The 16,400-nt window shown below is 36.9% G+C and overlaps 1 long non-coding RNA gene across 1 annotated transcript in view; it reads right to left on the minus strand.

Annotated features, from left to right (window-relative positions):
- Positions 1-1,321: 1,321 nt before the first annotated feature.
- LOC107558692 (uncharacterized) overlaps positions 1,322-16,400 on the minus strand; it is a 26,322-nt gene continuing 11,243 nt past the window's right edge. Inside the window, exons 2-3 of the long non-coding RNA XR_001605517.1 lie at positions 11,833-11,908; positions 1,322-1,489 (exon numbers count right to left, since the gene is read on the minus strand). This is a non-coding gene — a long non-coding RNA (uncharacterized lncRNA). The remainder of the gene's footprint in view (positions 1,490-11,832; positions 11,909-16,400) is intronic.

The following is a 16,400-nucleotide window of genomic DNA, read 5'->3' on the forward strand; positions in this document are numbered from 1 at the left end:
TAACTATAGAAAAATCAATAATTTTGACCCACACAATGTATTGTTGGCTATTACTACAAATATACCCGTGCTACTTACGACAAATACCATGGTCCAGGGTCACATATATTTTATTTGTGAACTTATGTTCAGTTATTCTTTTTAATAGTTAACTTTTGAATATTTTTTTAATTTAACATCAGTCATCAAAGCTCTGTAAATAGCCTATTGGTTATAGACACAGAGGTTTACTTTAAATGTCTCCAAGCTGATAATTCACTTAAAACTTAAAACCCACAAATCATGTTTTTATGCAATTTTAAGTCTTATTTTGACATAACAAAGTAGTTATATCTAAGTGTTGTGTGAGTTGTTTACTTACTTTTTTTTAAATAGTCTTTCCATTAATGCTATTATATTGTTCATTCAGACTGATTTTTGTGGTAATAATTTGTGCGGTTTATTAGGAGTGAGTATTATTAATAGCTTTAATGAAGAGTGTTTGTCATTTCTTCGATCACAAATGCAGACATGGTTTTATGTTTACGCGGCACGATGCAATGCAATGCGTAAAAAGACAGTATAAGTCATTATAATCCATAATTATGTCCCCACTGGATGCAACGAATGCCTCGTTTATAATGGGTTTTTAATGTTTTTGAATCATCGCTCCGGCCTGACAGGGCCTCTTCACAATATGGTAAGGGGCGTAACATTTCCGTCACGCGCTTGAGGTATTCGGCCAATCACAACGCATTGGATAGCTGGCCAATCACAGCACACCTCGCTTTTTCAGACCGATGAGCTTTGTAAAAATCGACACGTTTCAGAAAGGCGGGGCATAGAGGAGAAACAATAATGTACAGTATGTGGAAAATAATGTGTTTTTTTAACCTTAAACCACATAAACACATTTCATTACACCAAATACACAAAATAATGTTCTTTTTAGCAGCATCATATGACCCCTTTAATTTTTTATGTCCAAGACAATGCCTGAAACAATGGTATTGTCACACCATTGTCCGCACAGAGGAAACCTACATTTAGGCCTACATTTCCTAAATCATGTTAGTTACACTGTGATGAACTACACAGAGTTTTAACAGTGGGAATATGTATGCTGGTTTTCTCTGATCTTATTCATGCCGTTTAATCCGGAAATTCCACTGCTAAACCCACATGAAAGCATATAAGGTGAGGTTTGAGAATCTCAAAAGGCAAATTTCAAACCCATCAGTGTTTCTTAAATGCCTGAGGTTCCAATAGTCATGCTGCAAAATGCTTACAGAGCTGAAAGAAAGGGCAGAGATGTGTTTGCAGGTTAATGGAGCACCTACTTGGTTTTTCCCTTTAAGCATCAACAGGTTGGTGACTTTGCCGAAAGGGACTCCTAGTGAGATGACCTCTGCCTCGGACACTTCGATGGGAACTCTGCGGATGTGGAGGACACGGGAGGGGTCACAAGGAGATCGTTCTCCTTTATACGTTTTATCATCAGTGCCATTAGCTGCCAAAAAGGAAAAAGAAAGAGACAGATTAGCATTTTTTAATTTGACCAGTTTTCCAAATGCCAAAACTGGCATTGATGTACATGGATATTACAAAAGCAAGACACCAAACACTATTATTATTGACTGACTGACACCAAAAAGGTCACGGTTACAAAATATTTTGCAATGTTTTGGCCTCACAAAGGACCCTCAATGAAGGTTAAGAAACACCAGACAAACAGACATGGGCAGAAACATAAAACAGACAATACGATAGTGGTGGGCAGCATCTCTGAAGCTTCCCCTCGAAACAATGCGACAAGCCTCTTACAGGATTAAGCAGGCCTCTGTAGCCTGTCAAGACTCCAAATGGCACCCATTGTGGGGCATTTGGCACTTGGCTATGTCCAGGGGCACATCACAGGCTGGTGACAGGTTTAACAGAGACAGACCGTGGCAGAGTGCCTGCCCCAGCTTTCATCACTTGCAGCTTTCTTTCAAGCTCTTGTGCTGCTTGTGCTCGTCTGATTGCCGATAACAGCATCAAAGCAATCGGTATCAGTCTCAGTGTCAGGTGCAAAATGAAAAGATGGTAGAATGTATTATACTTTTTTTTTTTTTTACCAAGACACATTACAACCTACAGTGGGCAGACTTGTGGTCATTTGGCCTAAATTCCCATTATTAGCCAAACAGCTAGTCCTGCCCCAAAAATCACACCAGACCAGACAATGACAGAAGTCTACATTCTAATGTTTTCCTTCAAATTGTCTCTGAACATTAAACTTGGTTAGGAGAAAGCATTTTAGCACTGGAAAGTTGCACACTTCACCCTGAAGTAATTGCAGAAGCGAAACAAAAGAAGTGCAGAAATTGCTGCATTGTTAGACTCTCCTATTATGTATTTGTCTGGTTATTGGTAGGTCATGCATGAGCAATGAACTTAAAGGCTCTATTACTGTAATACAGGGAAAACTTATTCAGATACATTCAAATATGGGTTAAATGTTCCTCAGTTTGTATGTGTGTATGTTAGGTAGAAATGGTACCAATTTCTCCATGATGAATGCAGTAGTCCACAAGGACAAGTGAAAGTGAGCTCTCTCTCTCATGCACTATTGCACTCTCTCTTTCCAAAGTTAAGCCTGTCGACGAGAGGAGGCACAGAGAAACAGCAGTGCACAAAAGAAAGTGCTGCCATCAGCAGGACATACAGACACATTTGAAAAAATGAACATGCTCAATACAGTGATCCAGACCCTCCCCTTACAGCCTAGTGATCTGGCTCCTCACAGCCCAGCACAGTGATCCAATCCCTCCCTTCCAGTCCAGAAATCTAGACCCTCCTCTCACAGCCCAGCACAGTGATCCAATCTCTCCCTTCCAGTCCAGAAATCTAGACCCTCCTCTCACAGCCCAGCACAGTGATCCAATCTCTCCCTTCCAGTCCAGAAATCTAGACCCTCCTCTCACAGCCCAGCACAGTGATCCAATCTCTCCCTTCCAGTCCAGAAATCTAGACCCTCCCCTCACAGCTCAGCACAGTGATCAAATCCCTCCCTCAATGCCCAGTGATCTAGACCCACCCCCCACAGCCCAACACAGTGATCTCATTCATCCCTCCTAGTCCAACAATCTAGACCCTCCTGTCACAGCCCAGCACAGTGATCCAATCCCTCCCTCCCAGTCCAGAGATCTAGACCTAACCCTCACAGCCCAACAGTGATCACATCTCACCCCTCACAACCAACCGATCTAGACCCTCCCCTCACAGCCAGTACAGTGATCCCATCCCTCCCTCCTAGTCCAGAGACCTAGACCCTCCTGTCACAGCCCAGCACAGTGATCTAGGCTCACCACTAACAGTGATCCATCCCTCTATCCTAGACCATAGATCTAGACCCTCCTGTCACAGCTCAGCACAGTGACTTATGGTGCTTTTCCACTGCATGGTATGGCACGGTACGGCTCGGTACGGTTCACTTTTTGGGGGGTTTTCCACTGGGTACAGTACCTGGTACCTGGTACTTTTTTTAGTACCACCTCGGTTGGGGTTCCAAGTGAACCGTACCGTTACCAAAACGTGACGTGTAAACTCTGCTGATCACGGATTGGCCAGAGAGAATAATCACTACCTGCATCAATGAACTTGCGACACAAACACAAAAGAACCGCTAGATTTAAATCAGCACAGCCAGCGAAGGATCGAACGCAACTGTTTTGAACGGGCGCACCTTTTTTTAACAACCAAAAAGTGGCTGTTCCCCCTGTTGAGGAAGTACAGACGTTCCTCTCGTTGATAGCAGAGGAGCGGATCCAGCTAGAGCTTGATGGGGCGACGCGGAATGAAAACGTTTTTTAGGAGTCGCGGCAATAGAACCGAGCCGTGCCGTACCGTACTGAGCCGTGCCGAGCCGAGTCATACCACGCAGTGGAAAAGCGCCAAGACTCACCACTAACAGTGATCCCATCCCTCCCTCCTAGTCCAGTGATCTAGACCCGCCCCTCACAGCCCAGCACAGTGATCTAGACTCACCGCTAACAGTGATCCCATCCCTCCCTCCTAGTCCAGAGATCTAGACCCTCCTGTCACAGCCCAGCACAGTGATCTAGATTCACCACTAACAGTGATCCCATCTCTCCCAGTTCAGTGATCTAGACCCTCCCCTCACAGCCCAGCACAGTGATCTAGACTCACCACTAACAGTGATCCCATCCCTCCTTCCTAGTCCAGAGCTCTAGGCCCTTCATTCACAGCCCAGCCCCGTAAGCTAGACTCTCCCCTCTTAGCCCAACACAGTAATCCCATGTCAGCTCTCACAGCCCAACACAGTGATCCCATCGCTCCCCTCACAGCCCAACACAGACCCATATCATATCTTATAACCAAGTCCCTTCTCTACCAGCCTGTACCTTCCCACCCCTCACACATCTTGAGGATTCATCTGCTCTCAATAGCCTTTTTCTTCTTTTCCCACCGCTACAGACTTGCACTAACAGACTACTTGTCATTTATAATGCAACATTGACACTAAAAGGAGAAGTATCCATGTGACTAGACAACCAATAAGAGTCAAATCATTGTAGTGTGTGCTTTTGAGCTGTTCAAATGAATCATTGCCAAGGGGATCTAGTGAAATTCACCTCAAAATGGAAATGGGATTTATAACAAGTAACAAACCTTATCAAAGCAACAGGCTCCAAACAACATGTTGTCCTATGGGAGTTATGATAATGAGTGACGGCCTTCTGGTGTCTGTCTGCAAGCTGGTGTCAGCAAATGTTTAAGGCATTCAAAACCATGATAAGTTTTGGATTCTTCCACAACATAATAAAAATGTACTTAAAAATATATAGCATTTTGATTAAAAAAATATGTTTGCTTGTATACCATGTTTACTCGTGTATATGCATACTTATTCCTGAACTGCCAGTTCTACAAGCAGATAAAATATAGTTAGTTCCAATTATGTCCTGCCTAGTCTGACGGCTACAAATACAAACCCTTATTTAATACTAATGAGGTCTGTCTTAGTCCAGACCCTGCATCTAGATTCAGTTGATAGAGATAGGGATAATGAAAAACAAGCGTGCATCTGCAAGACATCTAATGTTAACACACAGAACATGGGTCTGATTAAATAGGCATCAAAACAAAACCTCCACTGGAATAACGCAATGCAGGCTGAGGCAGTAGCCTACCACATGCAGAGAGCAAACAAACTGAGAAAAGAAACGATTGCATTCATGATATTTTCCCATACTGCAGAAAAGGACGCATGAACACAATGTGCTGAAAGAAAAAAAGCATTTTTTTTTTAGAATATAATAGCTATAAACTGCTGTTGAATAGCACTTAGTCTGCAGTTTTCTTCCCTGGAGGCTCATTAGGAACATAAAATGTGCAAGTTTGAATAAGCTCAATTATGAAATGTTAGCACATCCTAAAGACAATTATTTGCACAATCTTGGATACATTTTGCATTATTATACCTGAACCTTTACTGCATCTAGGGATTTGTTTATGATGCATGGATGAGACTCTTATGTGTCCTAGAGACAGGCATCTCGCCACATAGCAGCCACTAGGAGAACAGAAGGATGATTGGCCCACTTTTCCAATGACCCTGTGTTACCATGGTGACCATACACATGACCTATCAAGGCATCTGGCTTCACCAAGGCGATTCATCTCATTGTGCCGTTAACAAATCTTATTGTGTGTTTAATGTGATTAGAGGAACCATCCCTGGATTGAAAATGCCGCAGGGTTTTCAAGCGGAAATGAGTCAAAAAGGATCTTTGAAATTCATTGGCCATATGTGAACTCAATGCACAGGATGGATTGTGAAAAAAGACATACATTTCCTACATTAATTAAGCATGCCAAAATTTTGGTAACACTAATAGTTTAAGGACCAATTTTCTCTATTAACTAGTTGCTTATTAGCATGCATATTATATTACTAGCATATTGGTGTTTATAAAGCACATATTAATGCCTTATTCTGCATGACCAATTCCACACCTAAACTTAACAAATACCGTAACTAAATAATTTGAGGCAAATTTGTAGTTAATAGTTAATAGGGAGAATTGGTCCCCAAAGTAAAGTAGGCTATGACCAACATTTTAAATAAGTCTCATTTGCAAACTTTGCTAAATCAGTGTTTTTAAACAAGAATTGAAAATAACATTTAAAATTACATAAATAAAACTTATTGTAATTATCTATATTTGTATTATTTATTTGATTGACTGATTCATTGATTGAAAGAAATTAACACTTTTTAGATATTAGATATTAGATTGATTTCTGAAAATTTAAATATAAAACATTTATATTTTTATCCAAAGTGACTTACAAATGAGGACAATAGAAGCAATCAAAGCCAAGTCAAGTCAAAAGAATAGAAAAAGAATAGAGAATGCTATTGTTAGTGGGACATTTTTAATAATAAATAAAAAGAAAACAATTAGAAATAATAGAAAAAGAATAGAGTGCAAGTGTTAGAGGGTCAAGTGGTTTTTTAAATAAAAAAGAAAATAAATAGATCAAATAGAATTAGAATAGAGAGTGCTAGAGTTAGAGGGTCAAATGAAGATGGAAGAGGTGTGTTTTTAGTAATATTTAACAATATTACTGTTTCATTGGAATTTTATTAAATACATGCCTGGTGATCATAAGAGTTATCGATCCCAAATTTTTTGATTGTAGCGTACAGAAGTATAGCTACAATATACTTCTAAAATGTTCATAATAAATACAGGGCTTGATGACAATATTTGTTTTTAATCTTTTGCCAATTTTTAAATTCACAAAACAGTATCAAGAAGATGACAGAAAATGAGGTTGAATGTTGCAAGCAGGGCGCATATGCTAACCACTAAGCCATGGTCTCGACCCAATGCCATTGCAACTGCAAGCGTCATTGTACATTTCTTTTCACATTCTGTTATATGAGACTGGTTAAAATCGGTCCAAACTTGCTATTACTAGAGTTAGAATAAGGATAAATTTACGTTTTAGTTTGCCTGAAGAGGTGTCATTACAATATACAAACAACTCTAGACAAACATTAAACTCTGTTTGCGCAACAAACAAAGCCAAAACAGCATGAGGAAGTTGTTCAGCAAATGGCAGGATTTCTCCAGCGCAGCATTATCTGTTTGCAGAAAGCATCCGTTTTCCATGATATTCGTCTATGCATCACCCAAGAGTCTAGAGAAGAATCTTTTCCTTGCTGTCACTGTTAATTCAGTGAATCCCACTACAGTAAAACTGTTGCTAGGACACCACAGAATTCATGGAATGCTGTTCGCAACCGAGCTCTCTGTGACTTCCCATCAACAATTCCCATATCTGACATTCCTGGAATGCCGTGCTTCACCGCAAGCGTTACCTTTGCGCCGTTCCACCTGCCTGTCGCTTTGTCACAACCACTCCCAATGAAAATTCAGAACGTTTATGATCCATCACGTGCTAAGAGTAAGAACAGAGTAGAGTTCAGTTTGATAAAGGCTGGTTACACACTTGCACACACACACCCAAAGCCCAGTCAAACATGTCTGATCAGCTTTAACTCATGGTTATGGGCTGTACTGTCAACTTTGCCTGGAGCAAGAGGGAGTATGTCAGGTTTGACAGGGCAGAAATGCTCTTGTATTGTTCTGGCAGAGTTGTCCCAGTAGACAGCAATCAAGTGTGCATGTGTTTGCCAAGGTGGAACGACTCCGAGCCTTTGGGCTCTCATATGCTTGATGTGCCGGAACACAAGGTTTGCTTCACATGGGAAAAAGGATCCGGTCCTACATGCTTTTCAGATCGCGGGCTCTGATGTGCAGGAGTTCATAAACTACAGCCGTAGGAAAAAGCAGTGACTGCAGGATCAGGGTTGGGATAAACTAAACTCAACTAACTAGACTAACAAACTAAACTTTGTTTAGTAGAGTAATTAAACAATCAAAACCTTAAGAAACAACACAACTACTAGAGATGCAACAAAAATAGAAATAGTCGGCTATGTTGACGAGTGCTGGTGTGAGGCGGTTATGAGATTTGAACGACTAGTTTAAACAAGTACAAAGACATTTTATCACTCATACCCAGCAACAAAAATATGTTCCAAGAATGTTTTGCTATTGTTAAGACGTTATGATAAAAAAAATAAATTCCGGAAAGTTCTCTGAAAACATCTAGTTTTTTTAATGGTAAAAATTTTTTTTTTCTCATTTATGTGAACGTTAAAGGCAACATCGATGGGAACATTTGGTTTTATTATGAATGTTCTATCAACATCACTGGAGAACCTTGCCAGAACATTCTAAGAATATTCCCTATTAGCTGGGCAACTTCTGGAGGGAAACAGCGCAGCCAATGGACAGCACAGCCATCAATGCTATCAAATGGAGTACACTTCCAAAGTCTAATTTAATTTTAGTGTGTGTGTGTGTGTATATACAGTGGTGTGAAAAGGTTTTCCAATGTGGCTGAATTAAAACAATTCTGCAAAGAAGAGTGGGCCGGTTTGGACAGCTTTTTTCCCTTAATAAAAGAAATCATAATTTCAAAACTGCATTTTTCATTTACTTGCATTATCTTTGTGTAATATTAAAATTTGTTTGATGATCTGAATCTTTTAAGTGTATATATAGACTATAGTTTAGCTGCTTTAATTTATGGATGGCTAGTTAACAGCTTCCAAGTAGCTTCCCGAAAAGTGTAAAGGACTAGCATTTTATTTTCGCATAATGACAGAAAACATCCTCCCACCTATATGGCTATATGTTGTAAACAGTGAAGTTCAATTAAATATATTTTAAAATAGACAATATATTCATATATCAAAATATATTTCAAACTGTATCAGAAGCAAGAAAATACATACAGATATAGGCTAAAAACAAGAAAATACAGGCTAAATGCAAATGTGGATAGCCTATTAGAGATCAAAACTAGATTTATAATGATTTAATAATGTTTTTATTTTATTGTATATATTTATATGCATATATTATATAAAAATATTTTTGTAACATTGTAAAGTATATGTTTCTTGAAATATATCAATATATGTATATTCACACGTTAGACAACTAATTTTGCTTCAAATGTGACGTTAATGCATTTTCTTGGACAGAAATATATAGAAGAAAATATTTTTAAATGCTTTAAAAAAATGTATATTTTTTAAATACATTTTCAAAAATATACAATAAAAACATATTTACGTAAATATATTTTGAACTATATTTGAGCAAATACATGTTTTGTTTTTGTATTTTGAAAAATATTTTTAAAAAATATATTTTTGCTGTATGAGCATGATTAGCTTTTCATTGAACAGCATGGTTTTAATCAAAAGTGTTCAGGCAAGAGTAAAGACACCTTCTAGTTAAATTATTACCATTTTATTAATGAAAACAATTATTTAAAACTATTTTCATCAGCTTTAAACAGCAGGGACTATACTTAACTTGATGTAAGATAGCTAGATTGGGCTATCAGCACAAAGACTCATGGTCAGCTTTGTTACGGCTCCAGTTTTGCGTAGCAACAACCACGTTGCACTGAGAAGGCCGTTTCGCGTCAAGAAACCCAAACAATGATACTGCTGACTCCATTACAGAGAAAAATATAAGGGTCAAATTCAATTCAATGTAGAATTCAGTGTCAGAACAAATTGGGCTAAATGCTAATGACAGGATATTTCTGATTAACGGTTGACAGATACAGGGTTTTTAACGGCTGACCTTACACAAGAAAACAGTGTAACCTAAGGTGGTTAGCTGATCTCCAAGCCTGACAAAGCTGGTTAGGCAGGACTGTTTTGACCAGATAAACCGGATAAGACCAGTAAACCACCTTAGGCTGGTAATAAATCACAAAAATAAAACACAAAATAATATTTGAAAAGAGAAAAAAGTGCATTATCCATGGACAAGGCTGGCAGTAGATTTTGAAATTGACAAAGGAAAGTTCCAGCACACTCTCATGGCAATTCATAACTACTTTACATCTTGGTGAATTTTTATGAATTATCACCAATCTCATTCATATGTTTTGTACACTGTTTAGGGGTGGAGCTTCATTCTTGTTTTTTTTTTAATCATACATTTTGGTACAACTTTAATAGTGTGCCTAAAGGCCATATGATTTATAATGTTAAAAATAAGTTATACAAATATTTATTGATTTATTTATAATAAACAAATGTATTTTAAAAAGTATAAATAATTGTATTGTATAATTTTAAAATGTATAAAACATTACATAATGAATAGAAAGAATATTTATACGTATCATATATTTAATCTAAAAACAATGGCATTTAACCAGACAAAACCTAGGTATTCAAAACATTAAATCCTACAGAATACTTTCTCGCACTCTAATTCTGCCTTCTGGCTTTGGCGATTCAGTCTCAAAATCAAACGATAAACCAAAAAAAGATCGACTATACCACGACTACACCAAGGAAATGCAATGATTCATGGGAAATGCCAGAAACGGCAATACTTCACAGAGAAGTGCAAACCTTGATCTTCAAAACAATACTAGCGTCTCTGTTTCTTTTTGCATTCGTTTCAGCACAACATGCATCCGCAAATCATTCCAGCCATTCAACGCTAGACCACATTTAAAGCCGTCATTTTGCAATTATTTCGCCAGATCACTAAAATGCCAAGCACGTCTAAAAGCACGCACTGTGCTGCTTTTATGAGAAGCAGAAAATATCAAAATATAGAAGCTGTCCGGAGGCTATCCCACTTTAAACTCCCAAAATAATAGAGACGCTGTTTCCCCTTCCAAAGCACAACAACATATTAAGGATTATTGTTTACCAGGGGGAGGATGAGTGAGCGAGAGAAAGAAGATGGGGTCATTTCTCGCTGCCCTCCATTTTATCTCCATTCAGATGCTCAAATAACAGCTAATACACTCACCAACCATTTCACCACCGCACACTGATCACTGAAGGGTTCGTTTTCAGTGCTGTTAAAAAGCAATTACAATTTCTTTTTATAATACATTTTGTGCCAGTATGATTTTTAGAAGCCGCTGTCCATAACATTGCCTGAATTTAACTTTAGACTTAAGATATTATGATTATTACTATTATTTTTTACATCGAACCAACTGTCGCAAATTCATCTGTTTGCAAAAAGTTTGAATAGGCTGATTTACACTTTACATGAAAAAGTATGAAGAATGTCGACATGAAACAGCGTTTGCTAAAACTTCATTACCTTTTTACTTTTGTAAGATTTCCGAACGTATCAAAATTCATATTCATAACACACCTGGCTAAAACATAAGGGATAATTTACAGTCTGTTTGTCATTATCGCAAAATAAACCTCTGCATGCTAATCAGGACCCCAAGGCAAAACGGAGGTTTGTGTGATAATGAGCGGCTGATTGTAGTGTACATTATCCAGCTTATTACTCACATAGAAAATAAATAAATGGACATGAAATATTGATTTGAGTTCAAATAATTTTAGTATGTAAGTGATATGAGTCAACTAGCACAGCCGCTATATGTAGGAAATCAATTGGCTGGAACGTCATTAGTGCTCAATGCTGTAACCAATCAGAATAAAGTATTATTTTGTCTCATTTGTACACCCTTGGTTACATTAGCAGAAAAGCAAAGTCATGTCAGAGGTGGGGAAAGTTATTCAATTTTAATGAAGCATTATGAAAACACATTTGGCATCAATTGCGAACACTGATGTTTATTTCATGTGGTCTTTAAATTTGAAACTGAACGTAATACCTCGCATGAATAACTCAACAAAAAGGCCAAGTCAAATCATCTCTAAAAATGGAAGTGATGTTGAGGAACAGACAGTACCTGTGGATGGAGTGGAACTGCTCATGGTAGTAAAGCAACACGAGGAGGCGGAAACAGGAGGCTCTCCAGATGCCCACTGAAACACACGAATATCACATTTTCAGTCAAAATGACAAGTGGGAATCTGAACAAATATGAGAAACCACCCAAAACACCCTAAAAACCACTTCTTATGCCAAATTTGGATGTAAATATTTTGCAGTATCCAATTCAAACCTGTAAAACCAACCATGATTAAGCGATATTACCAAAAAAGGGAATAAATTCAAATGTATTCCAAAACGGAATTCTTATTTCCCCGCCATACTCGGATGGTGAGATTATCTGTGAGTTAATGACACGGACCTGTGTGACGAGTACACAAAACCAATCAAAAGCCCCTGTGGCGCATTAAAGGACTGTTTTCAGTGCAGAAGGGAAATTTCAGCAGCGCATCAATTCCTTGAGGACGATGTCTAACAAGCTTACAAATGCATCCATTAGCTGCAAATTGTCTGCGAGGGGGGCGGATCAAGAGTACAATCTATTCAGCTATAAGATGGCTGGCACGTGATGCTGCCTTCAGATAGCCAACCTCAAGAGGAAATGTCTCCATTTGTGTTGCATTTCCTGTGCAAGGTAATTACAGCTCAGGGAATACCGTCGTAATTGTCTTCTTGTCGGTTTCTAATTTTAGAGCTTTTTTGTGACCGTGTTGGAGTTCTTGTGCTAAACGATAAAGAATGTGCAGAATTTTGACATTTTATGTTTGGTTTACTTGTTTAAAAAAAACTATTTGGGCAATTCAAAAGTTGTATAACCCAGTGTTGTTTTAATATTATTTATACCGTTTTATAGTATTTATTAATATTTTTTTAATTAGTTGTTATTTTAATAATTTTTTAATTTTAGGTTATGTTTTGGTGATTTTGTTTAAGTTTTAGTGATTTAAGTACTTCAAATTAAACTTATTTTATTCCTGCTCCATCAGTTTCCATCTAATATTTATATTTTATTTTTGTTTTTTTAATTAATAAAAAATATTTTTTTAAAGTTTTAGTTAATACGGAGGCCCGCAGATGACATGCAGGAAAAAAAATCATAAATTGTGCGATTGACTAATTTGTTTGCTCTGTTTAAGTAAATCATGTGCTTGATATAATAATATGTTCCCTCGTTTTAAGCAAATCATGTGAACAAAATAATTTGTTCTGCTTCCTGTCCGCATTCTCATAAAACTGTTGCAGACACTTTAATTGGGTTTAATTTTGAGTTGGGAATGAAATAGAGACATTCTCAAAAGCCTTGCAGCTTTCCATGGAATCTACATTGGTTTATGAGAATGTGGACAGGAAGTTAGTAAATCGAATTAGTAAATCGTACAAACAATTTAGTAAACCGAGGGAACGAATTATTAAAACGTACAAACAATTTAGTAAACCGAGGGAATGAATTATTAAAACAAACGAATTATTAAAACGTACAAACAATTTAGTAAACCGAGGGAATTAATTATTAAAACATACAAACAATTTAGTAAACGAGGGAATGAATTAGTAAATCGTACAAACAATTTAGTAAAACGAGGGAGCGAATTAGTAAATCGTACAAACAATTTAGTAAACGAGGGAACGAATTAGTAAATCGTACAAACAATTTAGTAAACGAGGGAACGAATTAGTAAATCGTACAAACAATTTAGTAAACGAGGGAACGAATTAGTAAATCGTACAAACAATTTAGTAAACGAGGGAACGAATTAGTAAATCGTACAAACAATTTAGTAAACGAGGGAACGAATTAGTAAATCGTACAAACAATTTAGTAAACGAGGGAACGAATTAGTAAATCGTACAAACAATTTAGTAAACGAGGGAACGAATTAGTAAATCGTACAAACAATTTAGTAAACGAGGGAACGAATTAGTAAATCGTACAAACAATTTAGTAAACGAGGGAACGAATTAGTAAATCGTACAAACAATTTAGTAAACGAGGGAACGAATTAGTAAATCGTACAAACAATTTAGTAAACGAGGGAACGAATTAGTAAATCGTACAAACAATTTAGTAAACGAGGGAACGAATTAGTAAATCGTACAAACAATTTAGTAAACGAGGGAACGAATTAGTAAATCGTACAAACAATTTAGTAAACGAGGGAACGAATTAGTAAATCGTACAAACAATTTAGTAAACGAGGGAACGAATTAGTAAATCGTACAAACAATTTAGTAAACGAGGGAACGAATTAGTAAATCGTACAAACAATTTAGTAAACGAGGGAACGAATTAGTAAATCGTACAAACAATTTAGTAAACGAGGGAACGAATTAGTAAATCGTACAAACAATTTAGTAAACGAGGGAACGAATTAGTAAATCGTACAAACAATTTAGTAAACGAGGGAACGAATTAGTAAATCGTACAAACAATTTAGTAAACGAGGGAACGAATTAGTAAATCGTACAAACAATTTAGTAAACGAGGGAACGAATTAGTAAATCGTACAAACAATTTAGTAAACGAGGGAACGAATTAGTAAATCGTACAAACAATTTAGTAAACGAGGGAACGAATTAGTAAATCGTACAAACAATTTAGTAAACGAGGGAACGAATTAGTAAATCGTACAAACAATTTAGTAAACGAGGGAACGAATTAGTAAATCGTACAAACAATTTAGTAAACGAGGGAACGAATTAGTAAATCGTACAAACAATTTAGTAAACGAGGGAACGAATTAGTAAATCGTACAAACAATTTAGTAAACGAGGGAACGAATTAGTAAATCGTACAAACAATTTAGTAAACGAGGGAACGAATTAGTAAATCGTACAAACAATTTAGTAAACGAGGGAACGAATTAGTAAATCGTACAAACAATTTAGTAAACGAGGGAACGAATTAGTAAATCGTACAAACAATTTAGTAAACGAGGGAACGAATTAGTAAATCGTACAAACAATTTAGTAAACGAGGGAACGAATTAGTAAATCGTACAAACAATTTAGTAAACGAGGGAACGAATTAGTAAATCGTACAAACAATTTAGTAAACGAGGGAACGAATTAGTAAATCGTACAAACAATTTAGTAAACGAGGGAACGAATTAGTAAATCGTACAAACAATTTAGTAAACGAGGGAACGAATTAGTAAATCGTACAAACAATTTAGTAAACGAGGGAACGAATTAGTAAAACGTACAAACAATTTAGTAAAACGAGGGAACGAATTAGTAAATCGTACACAAGATTGACTTTTTTTTTCTTCCTGCATGTCATGTGCACAGCTCCGTAAGTTAACAATAACAGCACTAGTTAAATCAATGTAAGCAAACGATATCCCTCTATTAACTAATACCAAACTGTACAGTTGTAAACACCAAAGCTTCAGTGGTAAAACCAAAAGCACATAAGAAATTCTAAATCAGAAAAAAACAATATTATAAAATAATTAGTTCTGGTCCTCCAATTCGATTGGCTGAGCAGCGTGTGGAGTTGTGGGATTTTTTTCCTTGAGCAAAGAGGGGGTTTTTTGAAAGTTTGCGAAAGACTGTTGAAAGAATATTTGCAGGATCACTCATTACTGGTTTCGCTCCCCGGTGATTGGAATGAAAAATGAAAATCTTGGAGTGCTGCTGGTATGGACTGATTAAAAAAACGCTTTGAGTGGAAATGTGAAACTGCTTTTGCGCCGCTCACTTTGTTCCTTTTTTTTTTTTTTTGCTTGATGATTTAAATGATTCTTTATTTAATTTGTAATTGTTATTTGGAACTATTTTTATTGGCGGATTAAAAAATATGTGATATAACTTCTTGTACATATAACTGTTGTATAAAAGCAATACCACACTCACAAATTGGATTATTGTACTGAATATCTGCAGAGTTTGGCCATTCACACCCTTGTGAATATTGCTTAACCATAAAGTTATGAAAACGAAAGGGTCATTTAAAGATCAATCATCACGGTTGACATGTCAGGACCACGAGAATATTAGAATAAGGCCGACCTCATTTACATACCAATGCTATCAGTATATTTTCAACAGTAGTTTTCACATTCAAAAAATTAGCCAATCATTTACATTTAGAAGTCTTAAAAGATTAAGCAAAACCAGACTGTTTCATTCTAAAGAACCGAGATAGAGGAAATGTCTCACAAAATAAAATTACAACTGATTTTGCTGCGAGAAGCCTTGACTAATGTTCTATTCAGAAATAAACTGCTACAAAAGGTCAGAGGCATGGCCTGATGGGTAGAGCATGTGCTTCGACATGTTGTGTATGTGGGAGACTTCGAATCCAGGTTGGGTCATTTCCTGATCCGATTCGTCCTTCCACCCACCCATGTTTCTTGACTCTCACAGTCTAAATCAATAAAATGGCTAAAATCCCAAAAATGGAAACACAGCCCCTGTAACAAATGTGACCCTGGACCACAAAACCAGTCATAAGTAGCACGGGTATATTTGAAGCAATAGCCAAAAATATTGAATAACATTGAATGAATGAATGAATAAGGCATTTAGCGCTTATATTGTGTATTGCTGAACACCCAAAGCGCTTTACAATCATATGAGCGG

This window comes from Sinocyclocheilus grahami, unplaced genomic scaffold, assembly GCF_001515645.1.
Source record: "Sinocyclocheilus grahami isolate Dianchi unplaced genomic scaffold, SAMN03320097.WGS_v1.1 scaffold655.1, whole genome shotgun sequence".
NCBI lineage: Eukaryota > Metazoa > Chordata > Actinopteri > Cypriniformes > Cyprinidae > Sinocyclocheilus > Sinocyclocheilus grahami.